The sequence below is a fragment of the Gobio gobio genome (assembly GCF_949357685.1).
Source record: "Gobio gobio genome assembly, chromosome: 14".
Classification (NCBI taxonomy): Eukaryota; Metazoa; Chordata; class Actinopteri; order Cypriniformes; family Gobionidae; genus Gobio; species Gobio gobio.
Window position 1 is genome coordinate 24,577,553 of NC_137107.1, and position 18,217 is coordinate 24,595,769.

Sequence of the window (18,217 nt, forward strand, 5' to 3'; positions counted from 1 at the left end):
ATGAAAACGGGCCCCTTAACTCAAAATCCGTGACAGTTTCACGGAATCGCCGAAAATTCCGTGACGGGTCCACGGAAGTGATTCCTATTTAAGTCAATGACAGTATACAGACGCGTTGGGCATGGTTATCGTCATGAAACTATGATTTTGCCATTATGACATGGAGTGTGATTCTCGATTTAATCAGCCAGCATAATTTTATTTACAATTATTTTCATATTTTTTTTATTTACAGTATTTACAGTATTCAGACACGTTTTGAACAAGTAACCCAACCCCTTCCCTAAACCTACCCATTTGTGTATTATAAAAAACAGGATATAACAGGCAGATACGACTGCAGGCACAATTTATTCAAAAAGTACAAATATTCCAAGTGTTCCGAGGCCAAACGATTGATTTGTGTGAAGAAAATCCCCAAAAGCGATCAGCAGCATCGAGTCCATCCGCCAAAGATCATAAACACATTTCAAATTTTACCACCGAAGAAACGTTACGTCAGCTTTGACAGCATTGGCTGTCGTATGTCTCGTGACCAATTGCGTCATTACGTCGGCTTTGATTGTAAAATGCCATTGGCTCTCGTGTGTCTCGTGACAGATTGCGTCATGCTAAAGAGTCGTGTGTATTATTTGAATGAGATATGAATGAGTGTGTTCACGGAGCGGCTGGATCATCATCTCAGCGATTAAAACATTAAGATCAACTCTGTTCTTTATATGAAGACATCGTGTGACTTCAGAAGACTTGGAATGCAACATGAGTTAATACTTTTATACTGTTTTTGGTCAGTTTTTGCAATAAATACCTGTATTTAGGGTAGGAGTGAAGTTAGTTGCTCCAAAATATAAAAGTAGCCTATAAATATTCATCAAATCATGTCTACTTTTTAATGTCATTGACTTACAGAGGAATCACTTCCGTGGACCCATCACAGAATTTTCGGCGATTCCGTGAAACTGCCACGGATTTTGAGTTAAGGGGCCTATGTTAATTTCACGGAATTCTGTGAGACCAGGTTTAATATTACATTACAGATGTTTTATTTTTAATGTCATAAACATTGTAGAAAAGCCATCAGGCCAAGGCAATACACCAGGAAGGCAATCTGGGGCTCGTGTTCCTAAAAGTGATGTGGTGAAGAAGCTGCCTCAACCTAAAAGGCCTGGAGGAACCACACGAAGAGAGCAACTCCTCATCTTTCCCTGTAACCTTCAGGAATGTAGAGTAGGCCTAGTTGTGAGGATGACAGTAGGCTGGTGTTCTAATCCAGGTGGGTCTAGTCCTTTGCTCTGACCCCCAGACACTACTGGCTATAAAGGTGATGATACATGGGGCAACTTTTTTGAGCAATGTTGCTGGGCAATGTTAAAAAGCAATGTTGCTTGGCCACTTTCCCATTGGGAATGGGCAACAAATTTCTATCTGGATACTTTAGATCGGTCATGGGCCCTGTGTCTTACCTGGTTGCCCGTTGACGGCAACATTGCCTAGTAACATTGCTCAAAAAGTTGCCCTGTGTATCATCACCATAAGGGTCCTGTGTTCTAATCTAACTGGTTCTATCTGTCATTTGAATGTTAATTAAAACATTTTGAATTATATTATGTTGTATATGATTTTGTTCTGCGTTACTTTCAAATGTTTAGGGAAAAAAAGTGCTTAATTAACCAATCCCTATGATTGTGTTACTAGTCCGACATTAGTTCTGGAATGTGTGGTTGACAACATGTGTTGTTATGGTAGTTTCAGAGTGGAAAAAGTAAGTGGTTCACTTTACCCCCTTGATTTCTCTGGTCTGTCTCAGTTTACCCCTAAGCTGGGGTAAAGTGAGACACAAGATGACTTTTTAAAAAAACAATCATATTTTCACTGACCTTCCTCCTGAATACATTCTGATCATTTCCATTGCTAGGAAACATCCTGAATTAATGGGAAATGTGTCAATTTTACTGATATATCATTTTAGCTCGCTTAGAGGGGAGCAAATGTAAAAAATGTCTCACTTTACCCCACTCACCCTTACAGGCAATTGAGACAGAGCGCGACATGCTATATTACACTGAGTACTACGCCCACTGGAGGGGAACGTAATCAGCGACAGGAAATATAATACATAAAACTGACATTTGGATATTTGACTTAACAGTGACAAAATGTTTACTGCACACATAGGCATACTGAGGCATACTGAGTGCCAGGAATCCCAAAATGTATCCATTCTTCCTGCTGAAGCTTCACGTCTTATTGCCTGTCTCCACTTTTGTCTCCTTAAACGCTCGTTTTTTTGGGTCGACAGCTTATAAAAACTTATTTCTATGTTTTTTAGCTTGTTTGCTGTACACTTTGTCAAATATCAGCTGTTTTTTGCTATGAAACCATAGTCGACTTGGCAGTGTGGGCGGGGCTTAAATCATGACTCAAGGCTCACGAATCATGATTCGACTCGCTGATTGGACATTTTAAAGAGTATTTCTGTGCCAAAAATACTCCTTCCAGTTTCTCACAAGTTTCAGAAAGTTTTTTTAGAGTATGGGTCTACGTGACATCAACAAGGGTGGGATGTCCTTGTACGGGCTGTACGGGCTCTTCTCCCGGAAGATCGCATGCGCACGACCAGGGTGAGAGAGCAAATGCACACCCATTAACGCACTTTGCTAAAGCCGGATGCGCTGCAGTCACAGGACTTCACGAAATCAACAATGTCACCAAAGAAGTGTGTTTTTGGTTGTCAGGGCAAGACAACCCTGCACAGCTTCCCAACGAACCCAGCGTTAATGGGACAGTGGTTGGACTTTGTTTTTCCGGAGCAGCAACGGAGTTGTGCAAGTGTTTTTGTTTGTTCCCTGCATTTCGGCGACGATCATTTTATAAACAAGGCCCGGTTCAACTCTGGATTTGTAGCTCGTCTAATGCTGAAAGATGGAGCAGTCCCAGCGATTAAAGGTCCTGTTCTTCGTGATCCCATTTTTCAAACTTTAGTTAGTGTGTAATGTTGCTGTTAGAGCATAAATAATACCTGTAAAATTATAAAGCTTAAAGTTCAATGCCAAGCGAGATATTTTATTTAACAGAAGTTCCCTTTCAAAGCCTACAGCGAACGGCTGGTTTGGACTACATCTCTGTACATCCTGCTTTAATTACGTCAGTAGAACAGTTTGTTGACTAACCTCCGCCCACAAGAATACGCGAAAAAGGAGAAGTGGTCTTGTTTCTCCCGCATGGAGAAGAGGAAGTGTTGCGCTTGTAGAGTGTGTTTGTCGCCATGTCGTCGAGATGCTGTTATTTTCATCCCGGAGTCAAATCACCTTTGTTTGGCTTTCCCAGGGACACTGTACTTAGAGATCATTGAGCGCATGCATCTCCGTTATGGTAAGAGGCATGACCTTTCTGGGCAACGTGCGCTAAGCTGCTGTCGAATCACAACACGGGAACCGCTGGCACAATCAGAACTCGTTACGTGTTTCTGAAGGAGGGACTTCATAGAACGAGGAAATTCTCAGGCCGTTTTTAGGACAGTGAAAACAGCGGTATACAGATAAGTAAATTGTGTGAAAAATACTGTTTTTTTACACGCGAAACATGAACACATGTTATATTGCACACTGTAAACACAATCAAAGCTTCAAAAAAACACGAAAAACGGGACCTTTAAGGCTCACATTCGTGCGTTGGAAGAAGGCGGTTATGGAGTGAATTTTGTGCCATAATTAAACAAACAAATCCAGCATTTTGCAAACAAACACGATCTGCTTTGCAAAGGAAAACTCGACTCGCAAACAAAAAGAAAGCGATTTGCAAATACAAAGGTCAGTTTAAGCGAAAACGCAGAGGAGTAACAAATATATATACTGAGTAAATTACATCATATTTCACAAATAAATACAAACGATCCTACAAATTGCATGTAACCTTTGAACAAATACCAAATCTAGTCCATACAAATACCTGTCAATTACAATCTCTCAGCTTAATTTTCTCACAAATGCAGTTTGCACAGATTTTCTCACAAATGCAGTTTGCGCAGATTTTCTCACAAATGCAGTTTGCACAGATTTTCTCACAAATGCAGTTCGCACAGATTTTCTCACAAATGCAATTCGCGCAGATTTTCTCACAAATGCAGTTTGCACAGATTTTCTCACAAATGCAGTTTGTACAGATTTTCTCACAAATGCAGTTTGTACAGATTTTCTCACAAATGCAATTCGCACAGATTTTCTCACAAATGCAGTTTGCACAGATTTTCTCACAAATGCAGTTTGTACAGATTTTCTCACAAATGCAGTTCGCACAGATTTTCTCACAAATGCAGTTTGCACAGATTTTCTCACAAATGCAGTTTGCGCAGATTTTCTCACAAATGCAATTCGCACAGATTTTCTCACAAATGCAGTTCGCACAGATTTTCTCACAAATGCGATTCGCACAGATTTTCTCACAAATGCAGTTTGCGCAGATTTTCTCACAAATACAGTTGAGCAACGTCCTCTTCCAAAACAGCAGATTTCAGGCATGTAATAATTAATTCATCTCAAAATTGAGTTTGATACACAATAGTGATCTTGCAATACAGTACAATACACCCTCAATACTTTCAACAAATCCAAAACAGTTGGTATGGCTATAGTTTTTAATTATTACTTTTAACAAAGTTCATTTAAGTGCTAAATTTGATATTGCATCAGATGTGAATTTATAGGCTGGGCTTGGTCCTTCTCCTCCGGGAAATGGTGACAGCAGAAAATAAATATTCATAATTCTGCTTATAATATAGCCTACTCTGCTTAAAATATATTTTATTTTTAATTTATTGAAAATATTTAATAAAAAATGAAAGCTCAAATGTGTGCCCTTCAGTATTTACCATATTTGATGTGACATTAAAATATCTCATACAAAACTAATCTGTCTAAACTTTAGTCCACAATACATTGTTGGATTTTAGTATTGCAATATATTGTGATACGATACACCCTTACATTATTTTGAATGTTCTCTGCGACAAAAATGTGATCATCATATGTACAAATTACATAAAAGTAAATTATTTTTTATATTTTTATATCCCGTTACACTACAGTGGATAAATTGTATGGAGGATGGATGCATTTTTAATGAAAAAAAACTAGCCCCAGCTAATTTACTATGTAACTAATTTTGCACTGATACCATATTACATATAAACAATATTATCTTTAAATCATGATATTTTTTTTTTATTGAAATAGGGTTGGCATAGTGAAAATCTCAAAAAGATTAATAATAGATACAGTAAGACAGAAACTCAGCTGTTCACCGCTCATTTTCGTCAGCTGAAAACATGTTTCAGGGCTTCTTGGGCTAGCGAAAATTGACCCAAAGCGCCATCTGCTGTTTTGCAAGAGGAAGTTACTCAACTGCATTTGTGAGAAAATCTGTGCGAACTGCATTTGTGAGAAAATCTGTGCGAACTGCATTTGTGAGAAAATCTGCGTGAACTGCATTTGTGAGAAAATCTGTGCAAACTGCATTTGTGAGAAAATTAAGCTGAGAGATTGTAATAGACAGGTATTTGTATGGACTAGATTTGGTATTTGTTCAAAGGTTACATGGAATTTGGACGGTTTGTATTTATTTGTGAAATATGATGTACGCTCACTCATTTATTATTTGCAAAACACAGTACATATATTTGTTACACCTTTGCATTTTCGCTCAAACTGACCTTTGTATTTGCAAATCGCTTTCTGTTTGTTTGTGAGTCGAGTTTTCCTTTGCAAAGCAGATCGTGTTTGTTTGCAAAATGCTGGATTTGTTTGTTTAATTTTGGCACAGAATTCACTCCATAGGCGTTGAGTAAAACTGCTTCAAATGTCTTTGATTTTTTAGCTATCGGCATGTAAGTGCACCTCAAGTAAACATGACGTGAAAAAATGTTCCGTTTGCTACTGCTAACTTTAAGTCCTTATAAACCTGGTTTATGACCTCATAAACCATGAGTAAACACACACAAATGTTGTAAAACTTGCGCATGACAAGCCGCTAAGCAAATATATACAGTTACAGTACATACCAGATAAAGACGTCCTGCTGTAGTAGTTGCTGCTGCTGCAGTGCTCCGGATCAGATTCTGGATCATATGTGTGGTTGAATCTGGTTGATAGTCATGGTTTAGTTAGGATAACATTTTTTTTTCCACGTTTAAGGATGTCGGAGCTTTCAAACGCTCTCAACGCAATAGCTGTGCGCTCTCGTGGCAGTTTAGCTCTGCCCACACGATACGCCTCCAGTCGCTCAGTTTTTTTTGGAAAGTCTCTGTACAGCGTATCTTTATAAATATGATCAAACTAAAGACTTTTCGGAGATATGAATGATGCAATACTACTCTATGGGTACTCAGGAGTTACAAGATATTGACCCCCCCCCCCCCCCCCCTTTAAGAATATTTTGAGCATGTAGCTGCCATATGCTTCAATGGGAAGACTGTATGCATCTTATCACTTTGTGGGTAAGCAAGATGATACTATAACCCCACACAAGGTCGAATATCAATATTTTCTTCTATTTCTGGAGGATTTACGAAAGCGAGTAGCAAGAGGAAACCGCAGCAGAGGTCAAGGATGGCGTGGGTCTCGTGAGAGCCCCCGAGCGCCACTGATAGTTGCACCTGATACAGAGTCTCCACTACCGTTACCCTTGTGATGAGAGCATCTGCATGGAGCTCCTCGCTCTGTGTTATGGTATCAGCATGCTTAAGGGAACTATCTACAGCATCATTTTAATAATCAACTCGTTAATTACAGACGAGAGAAGAAAGCCAGGCGTTCTGGTCCATTTTACTAATGTTCAATATGAAAGCGCCGCTCCACGAGACACTTAGGTGGCCCCAAGGGCCTCAAACACACACAGAGAGAGAGAGAGAGAGACATGCACACCCTCTCTTTATCAGCATATTGGATCAGCACCAGGGGACTGAAATTAACATTCATTAGTGGTTGCTCTGGGAAGGGTATATTTACAGGAGTAGTGCAGCATTGTTTTGTGTGTGTGTGTGTGTGAGTGTGTGTGTGTCGTACATCATGCCATGTTTCCCAGCCAGTAGGTTTTCCGTCCTTCACTGGCCCCGTCCCGCTTTGCAGCAGTCATCTGCTGTCTGATGTCTTTGAGAGCTGCTTATTTACCAAGTCGTCCCACAGTGAAACTTCATAATGACATCAGATTCTGCTGTAAGACCAGCCATGTCCAGATAACTCTCTCCATTTGTGTTCATTCAGTCATTGACCTTCATGAACGCAAATGAGTTTATATCTGTGATGGAAATTGCGCTATGATAAAAGCGAAAGGCCTTGATTGAGGTCAGAGGAGGGAATGAAAATGTAAGAGTTACTGAGATGAAGACGAGCCTGTCAGAAAAGATAGTTGGAGCTTTATGTCATGCTCCATTCTGGGCCAGTCACTTCATTGACATTGAAAAGAAGTCATCATTACTGGCCCAATTGTAATTTGAACTATCCTCATCTGAACCGCTCAGTATACAGACATTTCCCTTGTTTAAATGTTATGATAAAATACTGCACAATTATTGATACTACCGTGAGACCATTAAGATGAATATATTGCAGGATCTCCTTCAAACAGTGTTAAAGGTCACACGAGCGACCTTTATGGGAATGTGGGATGTGTGGAAATCGTCATCTTTTGCCTCAAAATAAAGACTCTGATCTCTAAATTTGTTTTGTAAAAAGACAATTAATGGTGGGATATATTAAGCAGCATGTGAACATTTTGTCCTCAAAGTTGATGTGTTAGAAGCAGGAAAAAAAACTTCAGCTCATGAAGTTAATGCTGGTTCTGATAGAAAAGGTGTCAGAAAACACAATGCATCGTAGTTTGTTGCGTATGGGGCTGCATAGCCGCAGATCAGTCAGGGTGTCAATGCTGACCCCTGTCCACCGCCAAAAGCACCAAAAGTGGGCACGTGGGCATCAGAACTGGACCACGGAGCAATGGAAAAATGCGGCCTGGTCTGATGAATCACGTTTTCTTTTACATCACACGGATGGGTGCGTGTGTGACGCTTACCTGAGGAACACATGGCACCAGGATGCACTATGGGAAGAAGGCAAGCCGGCGGAGGCAGTGTGATGCTTTGTGCAATGTTTTGCTGGGAAACCTCGGGTCCTGCCATCCATGTGGATGTTACTTGGACACGTACCACCTAGCATTGTTGCAGACCATGTACACCCTTTCATGGAAACGGTTTTCCCTAGTGGCTGTGGCCTCTTTCAGCAGGATAATGCACCCTCCAACAAAACAAAAATGGTTCAGGAATGGTTTGAGGAGCACAACAAAGAGTTTGAGGTGTTGACTTGGCCCCCAAATTCCCCAGATCTCAATCCAATCGAGCATCTGTGGGATGTGCTGAACAAACAAGTCCAATCCAAGAAGGCCCCACCTCGCAATTTATAGGATTTAAAGGATCCGCTGCTAACATCTTGGTGCCAGATACCACAGCACACCTTCAGGGGTCTAGTGGAGTCCATGACTCGACGGGTCAGGGCTGTTTTGGCAGCAAAAGGGGGACCAACACAATATTAGGATGTTATGGCTGATGGGTATACAGTTAAGAAATTAAGTTAAAATAAAAAAATCTTACTGACACCAAACGTTTGAACAGTATATACAGGACCATTTAATTCCTATGTGGTACACAAAAAGAGATGTTTTGAAACTTGTACACTATAAAACCTGTCAAGCTCCAAAACATGACAAATAGCCCCATAAAAGACACCATAAAAGTAGTCCATACAACTTGTGCACTTTATTGCAAGTCTTTGGAAGTAGTCACTGTTTGAACCAATTATGTTTGGCATTTGACATGATGACATTTAAGCACACAATAATTTAATATATTTTAATTATTTTGTCCTTTTTAAAACTTAACAGCCTTCAGTAACTAAATGGCTTTGTTGCACAGAAAAGTTAAACAAAAAAATGGGAAAACAATGTAATGGGTTTGGAATATCATGAGGGTGAGTAAATTAAGAATGTTCATTTTTGTGTAAAAAACTCTATTTTATCATTTTTGATGACAATGGTGGCTAATACTAAGTTATCGATTTTAATGTAGTAACAAAACAGGATTTTAGCCCTAATACTATGAGTACCGCATATCAAATGTAGAGTTTGTTCTGGCAGGTCACGTTAGTCAAGCTTGCATCAGCTACCACGTCTACCTATAGAGATTGCTAATGTGTCGTCATCATGACGTATTCCCACAGGTAAACGCAAAGCATTTTGGGAATCCGCGGCACAAACGGGCGCCAGTCGCCAGACTTCTTTGCATGGAAGGAAGAACGTAGTGTTCAAGATGCCGTCTACCTGCTGTGTTATAAACTGCCATAGTCGTTCCTACGACAGAAGTGGCATGAAGCTTAAGAACGGGATATACAAATATAAGTAAACACTTTGCAGTTTGAATGATGTCCTGTATGAACACAATGATGGAGTATATTTTTATGTGTCCAATGTTTGATTGCGCCCGCGCCCCCTTCTCTCACTCACTCACACACGCAGGTTTGTTGAATTCGGACTGCATGCAGATAGATGAGAGAGAGCGAGGAGTGTGGTGCTTAAAACATTAGCATAACTTTGATTGGACGACAGTTTTCTGCCCCACTTTTACAATCTCCAGGTCCTGGACCCATCCATCTGTAAAAAAGACTTGAATTCTGAAAACTTTGTGTGTGTACGCACTAATAACACTTAATATCATGTTGTATATATATATGGGTGCTGGAAGTTGGGCAACAGTTTGACGTCCCTTAACCAGTCGCTCAGCTCGTAAGGATCCAGTCCTTTGATTCCCTTTATTTTCTCATCATATCTCGTCTTTGCATTAGGATTTAGTTTTAGGCGATGTGGTCCGACAATGTTTTCTTTAGCCCGCTGCATTTTGTAGGATTATATTCTGTTTTTCTCTCCTGCTATGCCAGGCCATGTATACGGGCCAAACATACCCATAATTCTTTGCATTCTGATGACGTTGCCGCCCAGTTGGTCACATGTCTTAGCGATCTCTATAGGAATACAATTCCTATCACAGCATGCATATATAAGCTCCTTTAGTATTATCATTTGCTATCGCGTTTCTCCGGAGCTAATTACCCTCTCGTCAGTCAGGATTTGGCACTCTTATTCCCCCTGAATCAGATTAAATTCCCAAATTAGGTAGTACATTTTAATATTGACATGAATGCTATATGCAATACATTGTTGTTTCTGTTCTGTTTACCCTAGGGGGGTTTATCACTGCTCTCCCTGCTCTTTTCAATGCTAGGCTGCATTGATGCGCAGGGAGTTCTTGCCCAGAACAGAACCATACCGCCAATTTAAACTATATGCTTATTGTCAATCATCTTTGACGATAGTGGTTTTGACTGAAAGTTACTTTTTGCAAGGGATGAACAGTTCTATGTGGCACTGATACTCTAGAAAAATTACCACTTATATAGAGTTCACAGTTTATGAGCTAGCAAATGACTTTATTATAGTCAATTGAACGACAGGAACCATTTCACTCTCTTCAGGAAGTGTTCGGTATGCCTCTTTGAACTTCAGAGCTGTAGAAGAAGCCTAACAAACTTCATCAAACAGTCATCCAGAACAGAACAAAGTCATTATCATTACCGTCCGTAATCACTTACGACACCCTGCGTTTGATCCAGAGCTTTGGAACCACTTTGAAGACGAAGCTCCACAATGGAAGTCATCCAACATATTCAATCAGCAGAGGCCGCCAGTCCGTCCTGGCACATGATCAATAAAGCTGACGCGAGACACTCTTCGCTGCATGTGTAATTCCTGTAAGAGGGGCAGGAATGTGTGGGCAGTAAACACTGCGGCTCTGATTGACAGGGCTGAAGATTGGATCTACTCACACCATCTTCCACCTCCCTCTCTCTCTCTGTCCCTTATCTGTTCACGCCACTTTGCAGTTTTACATCCCAATCTCAACATTTTCTTTTCATATCTGCCTTTCCTCACTCTTCGCACCCACTGCCTCACCTCCTCTTTTTCCCGCTGTTCACTTTGACTTGTTTTCCCCCTTCGTTCCCGTGGCGAGGCAAAGCTAATGCATTTGTTTATATCCTTCCTCTTCCACAAATAGAAACTATTACCGCGGAGTCGAACGCCAGCGGTGGGCGCGAGGGCGCATGGCTGATTTCAGTTCTCCGCTCATTCCGGCTGCATTACCGCTCCATGGTGGAGGGTCTATCAATGTGGTAGCCGTAGTCAGCGATCATGTAAACCCAGCGCCGCTAAACAGAACCAGGCTGTTCCATGGCTGATACGGGCTCTGAGGTTTTTGCGCTCAATGTCAGGGCATATAGAGAAGCTTTACCTCCAAGAGTGTTTGATGCTTTATTGTGTTCTCGCCATTAACCGGGGCAATTGAGTGGAATTCACAAGCTTGGAGTAGAAGGACAGAGAGTCGACCGAGTGTGTGCAGCTGCAGAGAGTAATGAGATAGTAATTAAATCAAGTTATGGCTGGCTAGGGTTCAGCTGAAAGGGTTATATTAGGTAACCGGGGGGCACAGGATGGCCTGTGGGTGAACATGTCTTACCTGGGCATGTGGAAGGAAGATTTAAAGAAGATTTGAAGAATTGCTCCCTCAGGAGTCGACGACTACGATGCTTCGTGGGTGGAGCTGATGGCTGTAATTTGTACTAAATGGCGGTGAGCTGATTGAAAAAAAGTGTGGAAGTCATGATCATTAGACGGGAACACACACACACACACGCTGAGTGCTGCTGGCACCGGCAGGCTCATGGGATGCACAACAGTGCCGGTGCAGGTGTGCAATCAGTGGCAGGTCTGCGGGAATATGCAAAATGTTCAACTAGACTTAACCCTCTTGTTTTAGAAAAAAATCCAGAAAAATGATTCAGATATACAGCACACCTTCCTTTTGATAAAGACATGAACACTTACATAAGCTTACCTGCATTTTTTCCCCACTTTGAACACTTATATGATTGTTTTCAGTCACATGATTGGCAAGGAGACCTGGGGGGCAAAACATCTATAAAATTGCAGAATATGTTCCACAAATACTGAGATCACCTTTATGGTTTTCTATGAGAAAACACTTACCATGCAGTTTAGCATATTCTGAGCTCTTCTGTTCGCCTATAGGCCTATATAGTATACATCATCAATAAAGTGTTGCCAATACTGAATTTGTTTTTTTAGGGTGTGTTCACACTTGGCATGTTTGGTTCGATTTAAACAAACTCTGGTACAATTGCTCTGTTAGCGCGGTTTATTTGAATAAGTGTGCACTGTAAAACATAAAATCATTAAACAAAAAGGTCAAATAACTGGCAGCAACGGCTGCCAAACAAACAACGTAAAATTAAAGTAAAATATCTTCATCCAAATAAAGTGCAAAAACAATAATTTTACAGAAATTTACATTAAAAGTTTTACAAAAAAACACTGTTATTTTCAAATGTTTTCCTTGTTTAAATTAAGATATTTTACTTTAATTTTATGGTTTTTGTTTGGCAGCCGTAGCTGTCAGTCATTTGGCAATTCTTTTATGGTTTTGTTACAGTGTGAGCCATCAAACCCTGGTGTACACCAAACTCTTCTGCTGAAAAGATGGGTCTCGGTCCGCTTCCAAATAAACTCTGGTGCGGTTTGAATGATATATGAATGCAACACGGACTAAAGACATGTAAATAAACCAAAAACAGGAAGATGAGACCCAAAAAAGGACAGAATGCTCATGCATACCAGGTTTTTTTTTCTCGTCAAAGTCTTGAAGTTGCCCATCACAGATTGGTACAGGCATCAGAACCGCGTCTCCTCGCAGCAGATCATTGTTTGTGTGTGTGACGGATTCCTGCCACTGTTTTGACTCCTTTACACATTTTTTAAGCTCTTCACGAGTTCTCAGCTGGTCAAAATACCATATGTAGGCTACGCACATACAACGAGCACATTTTGCCCAGCAGACAGCATTATTTTGGATGTTCTGTCTCAAAACGCCTACCAATCAGGTTGTGAGCATATCCCTATGTCTTCAGGTTCGGTGATGAAAATGTCAATCTGAACGCAAAGCGACCACACTGAAAAAATTAAAACCTTGGATCAACGTAAAAAAAATTGAAGTAATCGATCACACGAAATATTTGTAATTGACTCAAAGTAAACCATTTAATTTAGTTTAACCTGAAAAGTTTAAATCCATGCAACCACTTTTTAAAGGTTGATCAAACGAATTATTTTAGGTTGGAACAAACTAATTATTTTAAATTACAACAAACGACCAAAACTAATATGTATAGGTTAAAGTAAATTAATTATTTTAGGTTGGAACAAACTAATTATTTTAAGTTAAAACAGACTAATATTTATAGGTCAGTAAATTAATAATTTTAGGTTGTCTCAATTCAAAAATTGTCATTTTGAAAAAAAAAATGTTTTTAAATTTAATTTAAAAAAACGTTGAATACATTTTGATCAATGACTATCAGAACACTTTCCTTTAGAACACATTCATATTAATTGTTCAATAAACTGACAACATTGAAAATCTGTTTCAAATGTCTGAAGATCAACAGTCTGCGTCACAAATACTTTGAGCCCACAAATGTCACAAAATGATCAAATCATCACTTGATGACACCACAGTAATATTAAATTAGGATGGTTTGTCCTGACAGGACACATTTCACCATAAAACATCCTAAAATACAATTAAACGTTGTGACAGTATTGTATACCGGTTTATATACAAATGTATATGATGAACAATAGTCTCTTTCAGCTGAACACCAGAGACAAATCCTGGAACATAAATAGATATATACTTTATGATTTTAGGAAAGCTGGCTAACATTTTGGTACATTTCTACCACATGTAAATGCTGTTAACAGTGTAGCAAACTAACATTAACAGCTAGAAATAGCTGAGCCTTGTAATATTATGGCTGATAAATATTGAACACAAGATAATTAAGAGTGTAAATAAAAGATCACATATTACCTTATGCTATTGTACGGAGCCCCTAAAGGGACGTAGTGGTGGAACATTTTTTAGGATTGGAGAATTTTGGGAGAACGAAAATAACTTTGCAAAAGTTCTGCGAGGGAACGCAAAATATTTGAAAAATAAAAATCAAATATAATTCTACCGTCCTAAAAGAATTCCTCCACCACGTCCGTACTATTGACAGCAGAAGTAGGGTAAACGTACTTATTAAGCTCACCAAAATCTACATTGAGACATTTTAGTGCACAGGGTATTTGGTTTGAGTACAAGAAGTTATGGTAAAAAAAGATTTCTCTCTCACACAATAATATTTAATTTAATTTTAAATGACAAAAGCATTTAAATTAAGATATACATCATTAAATGCAAAAGGTCTGGCTGTGCTTAATGGGTACATGTTTGTACTCTTTACACCCCTGTTGCCATTAAGCTCACAATATGTTTAATATGTTTTTTGGGGAAAATTCTTGCTTATTTTAAACAACATTTAAAAAAAATGTTTTATAAAGATTAACTTGAAGTGACAACCGTCAGTTAATATTTAAAGTCTGTTTATGAAGTATTTATATAGACGTTCAATGTGGGTGAGCTTAAAGGGAGCACACTGAGCTTTAGTGGAACAGCAAACCTTTTTTTAATTAATAATTATTAATAAATTCAATTTAAAAGGACAATTTTGCTCAATAAATAATCTAGGTCATGTATTAAGTTCATACATATTTTAATATGGACCGCTATTATTGAAAATATACTTTCTTATTGATGTCACACTGAAGCTGTGATTTTCATAGTATTGCACCCTTTAAAGGGTTAGTTCACCCAAAAATGAAAATTCTGTCATTAATTACTTACCCTCATGTTGTTTGACACCCGTAAAGCCTTCGTTCATCTACGGAACACAAATGAAGATATTTTTGTTGAAATCCGATGTCTCAGAAAAGCCTCCATTGGCCTCAACGTACTTTGCACTCACAAGACCCATAAAAGGTACTAAAGACGTCGTTACAAAGTCCATCTCACTACAGTGGTTCTACAATAATTTTATGAAGTGACGAGAATAATTTTTGTGAGCAAAAAAAAACTAAATAACTTGCATAGTGAGGACCGATTTCAAAACACTGATTCGATGCGCTCTGGAGCTTCATGATCCAGTGTATCGAATCAGTGGTTCGGATCGCCAAAGTCACGTGATTTCAGCAGTTTGGCGATTTGACACGCGATCCGAACCACTGAATCAACTCACTGATTCATAACGCTTCGAAGCTTCATGATGCCGTGTTTTGAAATCGGTCAGCACTATAGAAGTCGTTATTTCGGGGTTTTTTGCACACAAAAACTATTCTTGTCGTTTCATAAAGTTATTGTAGAACCACTGTAGTGAGATGGACTTTGGACAGCTATATAGCACCTTAGTCAAAGAACCGGTGAAGAACCACTGAAGCACCAAAATTGGTGCTAAATAGCACTAAAAAAAGGTTCCCCTATGATTACGAGCCAAGAACCATTTTTGGTGCAATATAGAACCTTAGTGAGTGTAGTGATATTAAAGGGTACTTTATTTGTGTTATAAGTACATTACACATTTATTATGCGTGTCTTCAAAACACACAAGCAATATACCATGAATATATTATTTTTGAAGTAATAGTACATGCTCAGTAAAAACCTTTGGCTTATTCAAATATGCTAAAATCTAGATATGTTTATATGGTTGTGAATGTTTGGTTGTCAAGGAATGGGATGCTAAATATAATTTTGGCTTTAATAAGATTTTCCCAATAAATAGGCAAGAATAAACCTGGTGTCCTCCATGATTCTTGTTCTTTCCGACAACAAAGCACTTGAATGCGACAAGCTTTTAATCAGGACTTCAAAATTGGGAAGTAGGACATTTCTGATAGCACATGAAGGCAGCATTATACCTGAAGAGCCTACTTCAGTCCAATATAATATACAAATATTATAATGAATATCATATACATACTATAATAGATAAAATACTCACTAATCAACAAGGTCGTTGTTAGTCCGCCATTGTGTCCTCTATAACCAGATACCTGCGGCACCGTGACATTTTCTTTCACTTGTAGCTATAAACTCAACAATTTACGACAACTCTCATTTGCATACATGTAAACAGACATTCCAACACACACCATTACACATACACACCACTTTGACATATCTCATTACCCCAACATGAACACGCATACATGTGTGCCATATATCATGTGACACTCACACTCAAGTAGCCAACAGCACATGTGCTGCAGCTGTAACTGCTGCAGCTAAATGTCATGCGGAAGATCACAGGCTAAATTAGCATAAGAGAAGAGCCGCTGGGCCATGACGGCAGTCGCACCCCGCGCTGACCTCTGTGATTGACAGCCGAGGGTGCAATGAGAGGTGAGATAGATAGTTCCACCAGGGCTTGAAGGTGTATTTACTGTCATTCACCATCATTCTTTCGGGCAGGTCGGAAGACAGCGCTGCAATGTCTATTGTGGCAGATTGGTGTCATTGCCATGCAAAATAGCATGAGATGGAATGTCATTTACAGGTGTGACCGGAAAAACACAGCTTATCCTGGCGTGTGACGCCGTTTCAGCATAGTAACTTTGCGGTTGACCTCTAAGCGCTTCCGCCTTCAGAAGACGTCTTAGATAGAGCGATCGCTCTCAGAATAATCTTTATAGGAAGCGTAATTAATAGCAGTAATTATAGAGGTGCGATAAGACTCACAAAAGCAGCCTTGACTATTCTGTGATACGCCGCTAACTGTACATGAGTGATATGAGCTCAAGTCTTTGAGCGCAGTGTGGATTTCGGATGCCACAGCCTTCTTTTGTCACGATGGCTGACACGTATCTTTTAAGACAATATCTTGTTGTCAAAGCTATCATCTCGTCTTCAATGGTGTCAACTCTGCATAACTTTGCAGCTCTTGTGGTTTAAAAAGAGAGTGTTAGTTGGTCTTGTTTGCAAAATTTCCAGTAGGCCTATCCTGCCACGGGTTTAATAGTCTTTTCTAAAGAGGGTGTCTTAATAGCTGAGAAATGGCAGGTTGGAGGGGATGGCGACAGAGAGTATGACTCCGTACCCGTGAGAGAGAAGAAGAAAGAGAGGCAGCGATGTGGGGGCGTTGACAAAGGTGAATAATGAAGTCAGTCACTTCACTGTATGACTGTAATGGGGGTTAGAAAGAGATTGTGCTATTTCTGTGTGCACAAGAGACGGTGAATGAGCGCATATGGATGTTTGCATGTGTTTTTGTGTGTCAAACAAAGGAAGAAGATAGATAGACTGACTGGGGAGACAAAGACATGCAGTAAAACTGAAACCAAGAGAGAAACTGAGAATTTTATGATCCTGAATGATTGTTTGGGTGAGTCTGAGGATGAAAGAAAAGGAAAATAGACTGACGTGAGGAGAAAGACAGCCATTTAAACTGAGATGAATCTTGCATTTAGTAGACTCGGGAGCGTATGTGCGTGTTTTTGTTGGTGTTCCTCTTTGTTGTTCCGGTCTAGCAAGGTTAATGTGGGCTGACTGAATGTCTGAATGTGCTCAACCCAACAGGCTACCACACAAAGGGCTACCAATGACCTTGTGGTACTGCTGAAATGTGATACGACAACAGCAGAGAAAATGGGAACAATCAAAATGTTTTCTACTAAATGAATAAATGTATATTTAAATAAGGATGAACCATCCACACCAACAGACATCAAATGAGCAGAAGCCTAAGGCCAGAAACATATGCAAGTATGTGATCGTACTCAGTTTTGCTCATCATTGTGATCCGGAAAATGTGAGAGCACAATTTATCAAACGACACACAAGTATTGTGAGGGGAATTTTGACCATAACAAACGATATCAAATCATGTAAGGCGTTTTTTAATGATATTAAACTTATATAAGGGGAATTCTAGTTTTCTGTAGTGAACACAATTTTGTTTGATAACCTTTGATACTTTTCTTAAAAGAACTAGTGTGTCCGTTGTCTGTAGCCTTGAACAGTTTCTTGGAAACTTCAAGGTGCAGATATCACCAACTAGGGAGTTTGTTATTGTGTTTTTGTGTTATTGTGATATTGGCCCTCACCCACTGAATTGAGAGTATAAAAGAACGAGTAAGTAGCTTTGGTTTTTGTCTTTCCTGACTGCAG